This window comes from Phlebotomus papatasi, chromosome 2 (genome assembly GCF_024763615.1).
Source record: "Phlebotomus papatasi isolate M1 chromosome 2, Ppap_2.1, whole genome shotgun sequence".
In the NCBI taxonomy this organism is placed as follows: domain Eukaryota; kingdom Metazoa; phylum Arthropoda; class Insecta; order Diptera; family Psychodidae; genus Phlebotomus; species Phlebotomus papatasi.
Window position 1 is genome coordinate 49,909,498 of NC_077223.1, and position 14,472 is coordinate 49,923,969.

Consider the following 14,472-nt stretch of genomic DNA (forward strand, 5'->3'; position numbering starts at 1 on the left):
AAAACAACAACTTCCCACTCACACTTCCAGTAGTAAAAAATCATTCTTTTTCTTTAAATAAATTTGGCTTTAGGATGACCCACTGTTCCCCAAAGAATTAACGAGAGGCACATTTTTGCAATAATTTTTAATAAGTCTATAGTTATTCAGCTTCCTTCAATAGGAAGATAGGAACGGAAACAGTAAATTTTTTTTTACCAGTATTTAGTACAGTAGCATTTATGTGGATTGTGTTACTTAAAGTTGGTGTTGGATGTTAAATTGTTAGATAATTTTTCAAGTGAATATTGCTTCGGAGAAGATCGAAAAAACTTCTTCGTCGGCTTCTTTTTTCTCCGAGAGATTGTCACGGAATTCCATTGCTTCATCACACAAGCCCAATGAATGTGGGGGTCTCTGGGTTATTTCAATGCGTGAGACTTGAATGTTGGACATTAAGCATGACCACCAGGAAGATCAATTTAGGGATTCAGGAAGTAATGACATTGAAGTTGCATAGTCTAGAAGTGTAGCAATACACCGTCATGGTCAATTTTCTGAACCATAAAAGAGATAATGAGAAAATTTGTGTGTCTCGTTTGGACATTTCCTGGTAACCTTAAGCAAGTTAATTAGTTTTTTTTTGTCATCTCAGAAAAGTAAAAGGGGAATTGATTAATTCTTGAAAAAAAAATGTTCACAAGATTTGATTTTTATTTTATGTATTTTTCTGAAGTTCAAGAAGAACACTTTCACACTTTTGTTGGAACGGTATAGAATTTTCTTGCTCGCTAAGTTGAACGGAAAAATTTGCAAGAAAAATGCACTTAACAATTAACTTGTGCCACGAAGAGATATGATTGAAATTCCACCCGTGTCAGTTTCTTTCTCGCAAAGCGGTACGGTATTAAAATAAACATTAAATAAGCGTGCGTGCAAAGAAAATACCAAAGAGCTTAGTGTGAAATGATGCTTTTGGGCTTTCATTTATTTGTCAAATTAACCACTCATAAAGTACCATCCCAGGTCATGCTACACTATTACTTCGTGCTATCTTACTTGGTAAAGACACCCTACGACATTAAAACCAAGACATTTTTCGTAAATACCGTCTGAAGTATGAAATGAAAATTAAGGTGCAAATACTATTTTCCTGATCGAAGGAACAACATGTTAAGAAAACCCATATCAAACGCCCGAGAAACCCAAAAATTACAACAAGTTTCAAAAAGTTTTGTGAAGCCAAAGAGACCCAAAAAGCATATCCTCGAAGTTGAGAGCAAGGCTGAGAGTCTTTCACCCTTCAAAGACGAATGGGACATCGATGTCCTACAAACGAAATTAATTTTTTCTGACTATTTAGAGGACAAAATAACTTTGTAACTATACTTATATAGTCAAAAAAACTCGTTTTTGCTTTTGCGACATCGATTATGTCCAACTCGTCCTAAGAATGTTAAAAGAATGTGCTGAGATCAAGGAACACTAAAACATTTTTGACAAAACCACAAAGTCCCAAGGAAAGCAAATCATAATTCCATAACAAAATTATGATATTCAATAACTCTAAGAATTCTAATCTCAAATCAATTCTCGAAGCCTGAGAATACATACAAACATAAGTATTTGCAAAACCGCAAACTCTCGAGAATACTCAAAAACTGTAGAGAGGCGGATTTGGGAGGCGTGCGATCTATCATTAGAAAGTTTTCGGTCTTGGATACAACATACTGAAAATTTAATCCAAATCGGTTAATAAAAACCAAAATTTTAGTCCGCTCAAGATATTTTTTTATAATGCGACCCATCAGCTACAACATTATTAATTCTCTTAATTAAAATTAAAATTAAAATAATTTTAATTTGCCTTAAATAAATTTAAGTTCGCGAACAGCCTTGTAAAATTGTGAATGCAAATTTGTAATATCAAATGTTTGAAAGATTACACAGCCAGTGAAGAAGCATTTCTGCCGTTTGGCTTCAGAGGCTGGTTATCAACGCTAAGACGTCGGCAGACGCATGGGAGGGTGGGAAATGTACAGTTTGAATCAAGGGCACATAAAATCTAATAAACAGTGAAGCTATTTTTCACTGTTCCTTGTAAAAATTTAGCAGATATTGCACTGTGACTCAAGGGGGTTTCCCGAATTACAAGATAAAAGGAAATCGATATTTTTTATTGCTTAAATCGATAGATAAACTATCTAAGAATTACACCTCCAAAATTTTAGAACTCTATTCCAAGTATTTTCGAAGATAGAGAGCCGAAAGCAAAGGAGCGCATAGCAGTTTTGCAAGCGCCTGGACGAACATACAAAACTTTGAAGCTCATTTTCTCCACTTCTCATTTTTAAGATTTTGTCGAATTGGCGGGAAAGATAGCAAAAAAACTTATGGACCGATTGAAACGCATAAGGGCTTATTTTCTTCAGAATTAAATGCTCTTCTGTTTGAACCTAAATGATTTCAGAAAATCTCTTTTTTTCTAATTTTTACAGTATGTTAAAGTCAAAATTTTATCACAAAAACCTATTTTTTTTAAACCTGCGAAAAAGGTCCAATTTTATGATTTTCTTCAGTTTTTTTTGGTTTAACTATGAAATAAACTTATGAATTTTGAAAATTAATTTGGTTTTTTTTTCAGACAAAAATTATAAGCTACAGATTTCCCGCCAATTAGAGTGTACTGTGACGAAGCGCTACAGTAAATACTGATTATTCCGCCATTTTGTAATATTTCTTTCGAAAAAAAATTATTTAAGCACTTTGAATGTGTATAAATATATACCCAAAATTTCATAAGGTTTGGTCGTTTTCTTCTCCTCCAAAAAAAATCGGGAAAAACAGCTAAGTCTTGGGTTTATAATTCGGGAAACCCCCTTAAAAAAATTTACTCGTAGTTCTTGTATTATTTCGGCGAACATTATGAAATATGTATTTTCAGATAGCTTTTACTGTACGATTTTGAAATATATCAGTTTGATAAGTCAATTCTCTTTAGGAAAAACTTACCATTAGTCTTCAGTGCCTCTATGCAAAAACGTATGGAAAATATCGAAAGGCCACTGGTTTGAATAAATTATTAGGGGGAAGCGTGCTACCTTCGGACGATTTATGCTTCGCTCAATTAATTTTTTTCAATGTGTTATAAATGAATTTAGTCCATTATAATAATATATTTTAATAGCTAGTCCAATTCCTTAAAATTTGAGAAAAGAGTTATGGGTGAAATCCACAAGGAACACGAAGAAAAAATTGAATTGTACGAAGAGTGAGTCGTCCGAAGGTAGCGCGCTTTCCCCTATTATCATTATAAAAATTATTCATCTGAAGTTGGGATGCTTGTAAGGGTTGTAGCATTTAATAAGACACCTCCATATCACCCAAGATTGTTAAATTCTGACGATTATTATTTGAAACCGATTATTATTAATTATTTAAGATCGATTTGTGCCATGGCGGAAAAATATTGAAATAACAAAATTTGAGGGTGTTCCGAAATGTTGGCAGGGGATGTGCGACGAAACAAACATCATCAACTTCTAGCCGGCCATCAACATTTAACCTTTGCCAAAAACCGCTTGTCGATATCTCTTATCGTTCTCTCTCCAGTATGACAATTATGTAATAATATGACAATGTCATATGATAAATTTTCATGGTGAAAATTCAGAAGCAGAACAACATTAAAACCCAAATAAGAATCGAATGGTTATTGCAAGAAGCCCTATGAAGCTCTTTAGCTGATAAGAATCGGATTTACGACTAAATCTTCTACATTTACCACAAAAACACTTTTTAAATTGTCATATGACATTGTCATACTGTTACAGAATCCCCCTACAGGTGGGGTTATATTAATCGCCTCCATGGCCTTAACACAATTGTGTGTATGTATACATATACATATTACATATTATATACTCTTTATTGAAAACTGTTTTATCCGTGTTGTTATTCCTTATGTGTAAATGTGCAATGAACTCAATTTAAAATTTCTGTGATGAATACTCGAAATTTAGCTAATGTGGCTGTAAATACCACTCTTAATTGCTACTTTAAAATATCATAGCAAGAGATTCATTAGACAATTTATAGACCTTATTGGATAAAATTTAATTGCCCATTAGGATTTTAAATGCACGATATTAAACTTTGAAAGTATAATATGTGATTTTGCGTGATTGAATTTTTATAATAATTTTCAAAGTTATATTACTTATATGGTTTCTTCTTTATATATACAATTGCTCGCTATCTTTAGGGCAATTAATTTGGATACTGAATTTAATGATACTTTCGTTTTACCTTAGTGAACTTTTTTAATAAGATGCGAAATATTAAGTAATACGATGGGGAAGTGTCAAATAGCAGAAAAATACGATTTGGATTCTTTGATAAAGTTTAGAAAGATCGAGAGGAATATTAGTATTTCAATAAAATTAATTTATCGGAGACTTTTCTTGTTTCTTTTAGCAAAATTTAGATTCATTTCTTAAAAATGAAGTCAATTTTACATTGTTCGCACTTCTTTTGAAAAATGTTTTCGTACTTTCATTTGGTTTTTTTTTGCTTTTGGTTTCTTATTTCTCTTTTTGTTTCACGTCGGTTTCTTAAACACAAACATTCAAAGACACACACGAATAAAGTCAATGCACTTGTCAAAAGAGGAATTGCAAAGAGACAATGATGCTTCTGGAGTACAATAATTTTAGAGACTTGAAAAGAGCTCAACGTATGGAAAGCGTGAAACCCGAAGAAACAATTTTAAAGAATATTCCGCCAATTTTTCAATCTCTACGACTGATCAATGTCAAATAGTGGTCAATTAATTATCAATAAAGTCACTGGCAAAACGAGTTTGATACTGGAAATGATTTTAAAGTAACTCGTTGACTTTTTTTATTAAAACTTTACAAAACTCCTTGGCAATTTCACAATGCTTGGTGAGATTGTGTGTGAGCGCGCGAATGAAAAGTGTGATGATTTAATATTTAATGTGGTTTTACCTCAATCACTTCATTACAAATTCATTAGTGAAGAAATTGGTGAGTTTTTTTTTAAGAAGTGGAGGAAGAATTGGTGGCTTCTTATGAGAATGTCGTGAAAAAGTGTATTATTCAATATAGGCTGAAATGTCACAAAACAATAAATTCAATCGTCTGGTTATACTGTCATAATCAAAAACACATTAGAATAACTTAACCTTTCCGTTTAATACAACATGTGAGTTTGAATAAAAAAGTGTGTTGGTGTTTTAAAAATATCACAGTTATAAATATTCCTTTGACAATTCTTATGCCAAACGCACAACAACTTTTGTTTAGTAAACATGTTTTTTTGACATTTTAATGAGAGTGAGTGAGATCTACATCTAATCATCTCGCTCTCTCTCAAGAAAAATTTTGAAAATATATTTACAAACAAAAGTTATTGTGCGTAGGGCATAAGAGTGAATTGCAGTGCTTTTTCTAAGTCTTTCATTGTAAAATGCAAGATTAAAATTAATATACAAATTATAGAAATAATTATATTAGACCACTAAGTTGGAAATTATAGCACAAAAACCTTCAATATTATTTATGAAGCGAGAGTTAAGTCCACACAGGGGAAGGTGTAGTGTAGAGACTTAATGAAAAGCTGTCTAGTAAAAAGTGAAAAGATATAATGTACCTCAAACGAAATTTCAATGAGACGCTCTGCTTCAACAATGGTCACTGAATAAATCATAGTATAAAATAAACTATAAAGAGAAGTTGAAAATTCACTGAGATTTTAATTAATCGCACACAAATTTCTGTGTTGATTTCTATGGATTTTCATTGAATTCATCCAAGTCTTCGCGTGTCATAAACTTGAATTTTTCCAACCATCATTGTCGCAAATTATCGTATATACATCGTATAGCCACTCCTGTGTATTTGGGAAATAAGTGTCTGATGAATCGTTCATTCAAAGAGACACCATCACAAAAATCGACCAGAAATCACTGATTTGTCTCTCTATGCCACAGATTTGCACAAAATGATCGCATAAGGAGAAAATTTTCAATGAGAGTATTTGAATGTAGAAATAATAGTGAATTATTTGAAAGTTTCCCAAAAATCAATGATATTGTGACTATTTATACGAAATAAAACTACTAAAAAAAACACATCAAACTTCCAGCAACTTTCATTACAATATTACATACATAATGAAATTTACGAACAAATAATTCGATTAAAAGACAAGGTTTCTCATTCTACAGAGAGGCTTAAAAATTATATAATAAAATAGTAATAGTGGTACAACTTTCCATAGAGGAACCAGGGTATGAATTCTGAGATTGTGAGTTTATCATGTGATAAATTCACCGATCTAAGAGACATTAACAAAAATTATCATGTAAATTCTAAGATATAGTGAGTGTTTCACATGCCACTTTGTGCATTCCGAGTTAGCTTAAGTTAAGAATCTCACCTACATAAGCCAGTTAGGATTATCTGTCACTGAGAGGAATCAGTGGCGCAATAGGCAAGGCCGTTGTCTCTTTGACGGATCGATTCCCCGGCTCGACTTACTGTTGTGAGTTCGAGTCCCGCCCGGTGCAAAAAAAAAATCTGAATGTCTAATTAAGACAATTTTCATATGCAATAATAACGTAATATAATGCACCGCCTACGCCCAACAACTCCGGGAGCATGGAAGAAGCATCCACACACAGCGGGGAAGGCGCTCCTAGGCGGTCTACAATGGACTTAGCAGATCCTTCCAACACGGGATATAGACATTGTAAACATGATTACATTGTATTACAATATCTCGATACGATTAATAATTATAATAATAATCTGTCACCTTAAAGTTTTTTTATTCAATAATAAAAATTTAAAATTTACCTACTACAGAATTTTTCACCGTTTTACTCTGGAGGTTGATTACTGACACTTAGACGGCGGTGGCCGCAAATTTTTTGCTTACTGACTTTATGCATTTTAACGCTTTTCTTCTTCCAATATGCTTCAAAGAGCGTACGCTCAAAAGCATTATTTTTATGTATATATAAATAAAACAAGTTTAAATTGACCTTAAGCATATGTTTTCGCATTCATAAGTATTATGAAAATCGCAATAATTTTTCGCATTAGGGTAAAATGGCTCAATTTTGAACTATTTCTCCTTTGGAAAATATAAGAGATTTCCTTACTGTTTCAGATGGGTAAAAAGAAAAGGAAGACTACGAAATAGAAGAAAAAGTTGGGTAGGGGGATATGGGCCACCTTTGAAATTAAGCTTTTTCTCCTATTTTTAAAAATGGAACTCAATCTTCTCATAATGAACTTTAGTTTCACAATTGGTTTGTGGATCTAAATTATATCATAGTATGGATCAGTTCCATTTGAAAGTAGAAGAAAAATGCCCAATTTTAAACCGTCCCAATTCAGAGGTGCCCAACTTCCCCCTAATAAGAAAAGCAACAGCTATTCTTCATAGTTTTTTTTTTGCACATCTAAAACATTGAGTAACTCTCAAAACTCTAAATTGGATGGAAATGGTTTCAAATTACCCCATATTATCCTAATGCTTAAAATCAACTTAAATTTAAAGCACCTTACAAAGACACAAAAAGATTAAGGTTCAGATAGAATCAAATATGTGAAAGTGTGATAACACCGTTAAGTCAGTAATAAAATTATTTCTATACTTTAGGTTTAAATAAAATTCTTTTTATAATCCTTAAACTTTTATCGGTCAAATGTTTTCTATAAACGCAGGTAATTTTTTTAAAATTCATTATTTATAATATAGTGGGTTTTCCAAGATACAAAGCTTTTATTAAAAATTTATTATATTTAATTATAATCGGAAAACAGAGAATTTTGTGATATGCTCGTCACATATTAATTCACATAATGCCTTATTCAATTTCTTTTAAAATGCTATGTTTTTGATATTATTGATAATAGAGGAATTTGGGTTAATTTTTACTATAAGCAAAAAAAATATTTCTGTAAAAAAATATTTTTAGATAATCACTTTGTACTCAATGAAAAGAAGTAAAAACATAATTCCTAAATATTCTTAATTGAGTGAATCTATTTTTTTACAATCACCCAAGTGTTTAATTATTTTTTAGTTCTATTTTTAAAATTTCCACAACAGAAGAAAGCAAAAGTTTCACTTCAGTTCATTCAAATCTGATACTTCTTGGACTATTACACAATTTTCTTGACATGGTATAGGGGAATCTGGGGCCGTAGTAAACAGTTTGCGCAATCTTCGTATTCTAGATTTCGTATTTTAGGGGAAACTGGGGCGCCACCAAACACGGGGTACCACCAAACACTGCGATTTTTTAATCAGATATTCGACTTCAGAGGACAAGACTTACAGAAATTTATAGGCATACTCTGAAAAAATATCTCGTAAATAATCTCGTAAAAAAATTGTAAAATAATTCAATTTATATGGAAAAGTACCAAGATGTTTGGCTACCCCTGTCGCCATAGGGATTCTCGTAAAATCTTTTCATTTTCAACAAGATTTCTTGTTGAAACCGAATCCACCAAAATTCTAACAAAATTCTTGTAAAAGTTTTCTCAAAATCTGGTTTTCATAGGAATTTCTCAATAGATGGCATTGCAAAATATATCGTTCTCTCTTTCATTTTTATCCCTTTCTCTCAAAATGGTCTTGGAATATTTTCTGTCAAATTGTTTATCAATTTAGTGGATATAATAATCACGATTTTCATGCTTTTTGTTATATAGCAATTATATGCCGGTATGCTGTCTGCAGGAAATGGTTAAATAGGACTTTAGAGACCATTTCCGACTACAAAATCGTCATTTTTTGGTGAATAAAAAAAATAATACTAACAAAACTTTTACAAGATTTTGTATATTATTAGTAAAAAATGTGAAGTATCCGGTATCAACAAGATATCTTGTTGAAAATGAGAAGATTTTACAAAAATCCCTATGGCGACAGGTGTAACCAAACATCTCGTTACTTTTCTATATGGGGCAACGAGATTTTACAAAACTTTTACGAGGGATTTTTATCAGAGTAGGGATGCTTGTCCACTGATGAAATGGTCGAGATAGTCCAAGTTGTTTAAAAATAAAAATTAGTGTTTGGTGCTACCCCGTGTTTGGTGGTGCCCCAGTTTCCCCTACATTTCGTTTTTCATACATTTTGTACAAAAATTGAACATTTCGTCTGTCATACATTTCTCGGGTCTGAGTTTAAAATCGAACTTCAAGCTCTAATTATCAGTTTTGTCTGTTTGGGGTAAAAGGAAATTTTCTGTGCTTTGGGAAGTTATCAGTAGCGTCTATTTAATTTCTGCAAAATATTTATGAAAGACGAAATGTAAAATACTAAATGGTAAAATATGAAATATACTGAAATACGAAGTCTCTGCAATACGAACATGTAAAATACGAAATGTAAAATACGAAGTTTTCAGATCCCGTAGTAAACATGGGGTTGTTGTGAACGCTGCGATTTTTTTAGTTCGATATTGGACTCCAGCCAGAAGACGAAACCTATATGAGAATTCGTAGATACTATAAGGATCCTTGACAGCGGTTTTGATTGTCTTTGCCAATAGTTGGATAAATTTTAATATAATTTGTTTATGTTTTTAAGACACTATCATACCAGTCAGGGTATAGCATTAGGGAACTCTGGCAGTAGTTTCCTGAATCAACTGCATGGATGCAAATCCATTCGACTTTCTTAAATGAAGCACTTTGTAGTCCAAGGCGAGGACTAAAAAATACCAGAATATTAATCCATTAGAGACAGGATTCGGACATGGGGTAGTTGTAAACACTGCTTGGACTTATTTCGATCATTTCTTCAGTGGACAAAAATTTCTATAGTAACTATGAATTCATTTAGGTCTCGTATACTCTGAAGTCTAATATCTAATTAAAAGAGTCGCAATGTTTACAAATTAGTCCATGGTTAGTACTGCCCCAGTTTCCCCTAGAGATTTTCCAGAAAGAGTCATGCTTATTTTCTGACTATTAAAAGCATTAAGACAAATCATAAAATCTTAGATTTACAACACCAAATGAAAGTGGTCTATACTTCAGTTGTCTTTTGTGAGTTTTAAAAATACTCTCAATATTTTTATGATGAAAGAAAATGGTGAAGATTAGATGACAGAAAATTTGGTATATGGACGGTGCCACTGATTGACGTGAAGTTGATAAAGAAATTTAAGCAATAGGCAAATGTGGGTTAATTCCGTTTTCAAAATAATAAAAAAAAGGTATCTTACGCGATTCAGCTGAGGACCAGTGCAGTGTGTTGTCACCAGTAGATCGGCTCGGTTTGATGGTGTATTACTAAAAGCGCCAAGTCTTTCGTACACTTAACTTTCACATTAACACACTCGTGATGTAAGTTTTAATATTCTCTCGGACTCCCGTTGAATCTGCTTCCAATTGCAAGGAATTGCATGATTCTACGCGCGTCACAAAGAATTTTCAGTTGTCTCCCTGATATTCACTCACTGTTAAGAATTAGCCAGATTACTTTCAGGAACTTCTTTGTTATTTTTTTTACCCACTGCACAGACCGTGAATTCCTTCAGGTATTTCCACTTTAGAGATGGTGCTGCCAAGTCACCAATGCAGATATTGTTGCATAACAATTCCACACAGTACACAATTGATACGAAAAATGCAACAACTCAAATTGCTACACCACAAGAGTATATGAAAATCAGTGCAGAAAATTACTCTCGCACCACTTACTTTGGAGCTTTTCACTTTATAATATGCAATCACTCGCTTCTTCGGCGGCTACTTCAAGGATTTTTACAATACAAACACAATTTAAAACACTATTTTATATGTGTACAATTCCTCTAATACTTCTTGCACTCTTGCATTAATTCAAATTTCGTCACTATTATTCACTCCAAAGAAGAAAAACAGAAACCGAGTTTTCCTCTATTATTTTTCTAAACCACTCTCTACGCAGGATTATTATCTGCAGGGCGGTCCATTAATCCATTGAAAAGAAAAAATTCAGCATCAAGAAATTCTCCAAGACTGGTGTATCTTTTGCCTCTTCCTGATAGAAAATAAGAAAGGAGAATATTGTTAATAAAACTATATGGGTGTGTTTCTCTACAGATTTGTATTGCTACCACATCAAGAAATTATTTTAGAACGTGATTTCAGCCTTGAAAGTTGTTTAAAATATTTTATAGGGCTTTCGAATTGCATTTCAAAAATTTCTTACTAGCTTTATGGAATTTAAAAGGCACCACAACGTTTTATGCACAAATAAAGATTCATTGTAAAAAGAGTATTACAATATTGTTAATTTGAATAAAAAGAATAAATAGGTGTGGTTTCTAATGAAAAGTTTGAATACCGACATTCGCAAATCTGCAAAAAAAATGTCTTTTAGTCATTTTATTCTTGAATCCATGCACCTTTTCTGATGAAGGTTTTTCCTGACAACTTTCGAAAATGCGTCTTAATTTTTATCGCATTATTATTTGATATAAACCATATAAACTAAATATCAGTAAGGGAAGAGTACCCCGGATCGGAATGTTAAGAGACATGCTCCATATTAAGTTGAAAATATAATCCACAAAACATTATTTGGTATTTTTATGTTTGCTAATTGATACATTAGTGATCCCTTTAACTATATCTGTGCTTTTGAATTTTTAATTTTTACATTAAATTAATAAAAAATATGTGTAATTGCAAACTTGCACTCTGTACCTCGGATCGTCAGAAATTTAATCAAGTGTCTCAGGGAAAATTGGTTTTATAAATTAAATCTGAGTTAATGCACTGTATTCTTGTGAGAGTTAAATGGTAAAAAGTAGCTAATAATTTTTAAAAAATCATTTAATTTGGAGCAACAATGTGCTATTAACCTGACGATCCGAGGAACACTGCCGATCGCTGATACACTTCCCTTACAACATTTTCACTCGTACTTAACTTAAATTGGGTAATAAAAGACAAATAATTTTAGTCAATTGGAAATTGACAAAATTAGAGAGTCTATTTTACTATTTCTAATTTCACGCTTCCATGATGTTTTCAAATTAAAATTGTTTTTTTAATATCCAAAAATTTTGATATTAACTGACGAAGATTTTTCATGCGTTAATATTTTGTTTCAGTATTCTATAATTCTTAAATTCTCGTAGGATTAGGCAAATAAAACAAAACTAAGATATTGTTACAAATTAATGGATGGGAATCTTAGTTATGAGTGATAAGCATTTGTAGTATAATTATTAATTTATTATTATTTTACAGTATTACAAAGTGAGTCAATTGAACTGCAACTTTTAAGATTAAGTACGCTTGATCTGAGGTTTAGCTCCCTATTGTGTATTAACTAGTTTCCACTTTAAGTTATTGTGCGTTTTATGTTTTACTTTTTGCAAAAGGTTTTGTACGAATGACTGTAGGGGAAAGTACCCTTCCTTCGAACGTTCATGCATTCGAATAATGTGAATTTCTTTTACTTTTCCTAAGAAATTTCCACATGATTCTCACATAATTATCAATAATTGATAATAAGCTAACTAATATTTAATAGAAATGTTTAAGTCTCATAGGAAAACTTAAAGAAAATTCACATTATTCGAAGGTATGAACGTTCGAAGGGAGAGTACTTTCCCCTAGTCAAGAGTGTCTCCAAGATACTTAGGGATAGAATTGTGTTTCAAAGAATCTCCTTATTTCACATTTAAAGCGCTCCTAGTCAGGGGCATTCCCATATGTTTCTATCGAACCTAGAAAACTTTTGAGTTTATTGGCTGTTTTCTGTCATTGTAGAATGAATTAGCCAAAAATACTAATACAAGATAAAAGCCAATTTAATAACGAAGAGGCAACCGAAAACCCTAAATTGGCAACCTACGTAGTTTTAAAGATATCTCGTGAAATATGTACGAAAACAGGGAAAAACTTACACAAAAACCGGTCGTATTTTTCAGAGCTAATTTCACCCCCCTGCTCCTAGCCGACATTAACTTACACGGCTTTCAGAGTAGAAGTTTAGCCCATTTCCTGTAGGACACGAAATACCAAATAACAAAAAAAATTAGTGATTCTTTACAATGTAATGGATCAGTACCCCGAATAGGAAGCAAAGCAATATTTATTCTACTATTCAACAATTCTACTAAATATTAGTTAGTTTATTATCAATTATTATTAATTGATAATTACGTGATATTTATGTGTAAGTCTCTTAGGAAAGTAAAGAAAATTCACATTATTCGAAGGTATGAACGTTCGAAGGAAGAGTACTTTCCCCTAATCAGGAGATGACCTCCTTGTGCAATCGTTTGGTGCGGGCTTCAGACTATCACGAACTCCCCGCAGTACGTCTTACTACTTGTACGACTAACGGCGAACTCACGTCCGTATACATTGAAATAGCACGATCAACTAAACTAAAACAATCGCTTCCGCCACCACGACTACCACCAGAGACGCTGGCCTGGAAATATAAGACATTGCGTTCCGAATAGTAAGGGTTGCCTTACTAAAGCTTATTGCTATAAGGTTGAAGATTTAAGCTCCACCTACTTTCAAATCAAAATTTTGTCAAAAATCTTACTTAATAAGACTTAAAGTTAATCGATGTGGCTAAACCTTAAATCTGAAGCCCGTCTTATGGTAACTGAGTTTATTTACAGACAACCTCGGAGTGCTTAGAAATTTGAATAAATAGGAGAAAGTACTCTCCCTTCGAACGGTCATGCCTTCGAATAATGTAAATTTTCTTTTACTTTTCCTAGGAGACTTACACATTTCTATAGTTAGCTTATTATCAATTATTAATAATTATATGATAATTAAGTAAAATCTGTTAGGAAAAATAAAAGAAAATTCACATTATTCGAAGGCATGAACGTTCGAAAGGAGAGTACCTTCCCAAATTTGATTATGAGTTGAATTTTAAGGGTAAAGAATTCTCGACGAGCAAACTATTCCCGACAACAAAAATGGATAAAATTGGCTTTGTCCACAGAAGTTGAGATTGTGTAAATCGTTAATAGGGTGGAATAACCGGCTATCGCCATGTTTAGGAAAAAATTAAATTCATTTAATCATAACTTTTGAATCCTTGTTACAAGATAAGTCAAATTTGACACAAAGTTACTTAGATGTATTGGCTCTAGATACGTGAAAAAAATAATCCTAGAGCATAACGCTGGACTACTTAAAAAACTGATTTTTATTAATAATGCAAAAATAACCATTTCGTCGCCACTTTTTACCACTTTTCGCCAGTTTTGTAAAATTTGTAACCACTTCTCGCCACCCACTTGAAAAGAACTACACTCGGTTATTTTAGGCAATGCTATGAAAAGAATACATTCACCATTTCTCTTTCCTTGTGATCACCCTATTATTACTCACTTTAAATGATTTTTCTTCGCTTTTATTTGAGAAATCAAATTATCAGGCTTTTGCAGAAAGTAAACAATGCAGATTTGAC

General features: G+C 32.3%; 2 protein-coding genes across 4 annotated transcripts in view; one reads left to right on the forward strand and one right to left on the reverse strand.

Moving 5' to 3' along the window:
• The window catches only part of LOC129801454 (serine/threonine-protein kinase SIK3), a 91,490-nt gene that overhangs the window by 65,645 nt on the left and 11,373 nt on the right, over positions 1-14,472 (forward strand). The window lies entirely within an intron of this gene.
• The window catches only part of LOC129801466 (titin), a 38,065-nt gene that overhangs the window by 19,811 nt on the left and 3,782 nt on the right, over positions 1-14,472 (reverse strand). The window contains exon 2 of the mRNA XM_055846553.1: positions 10,256-11,055. The gene's annotated coding sequence lies outside the window, so the exon portion shown is untranslated. The remainder of the gene's footprint in view (positions 1-10,255; positions 11,056-14,472) is intronic.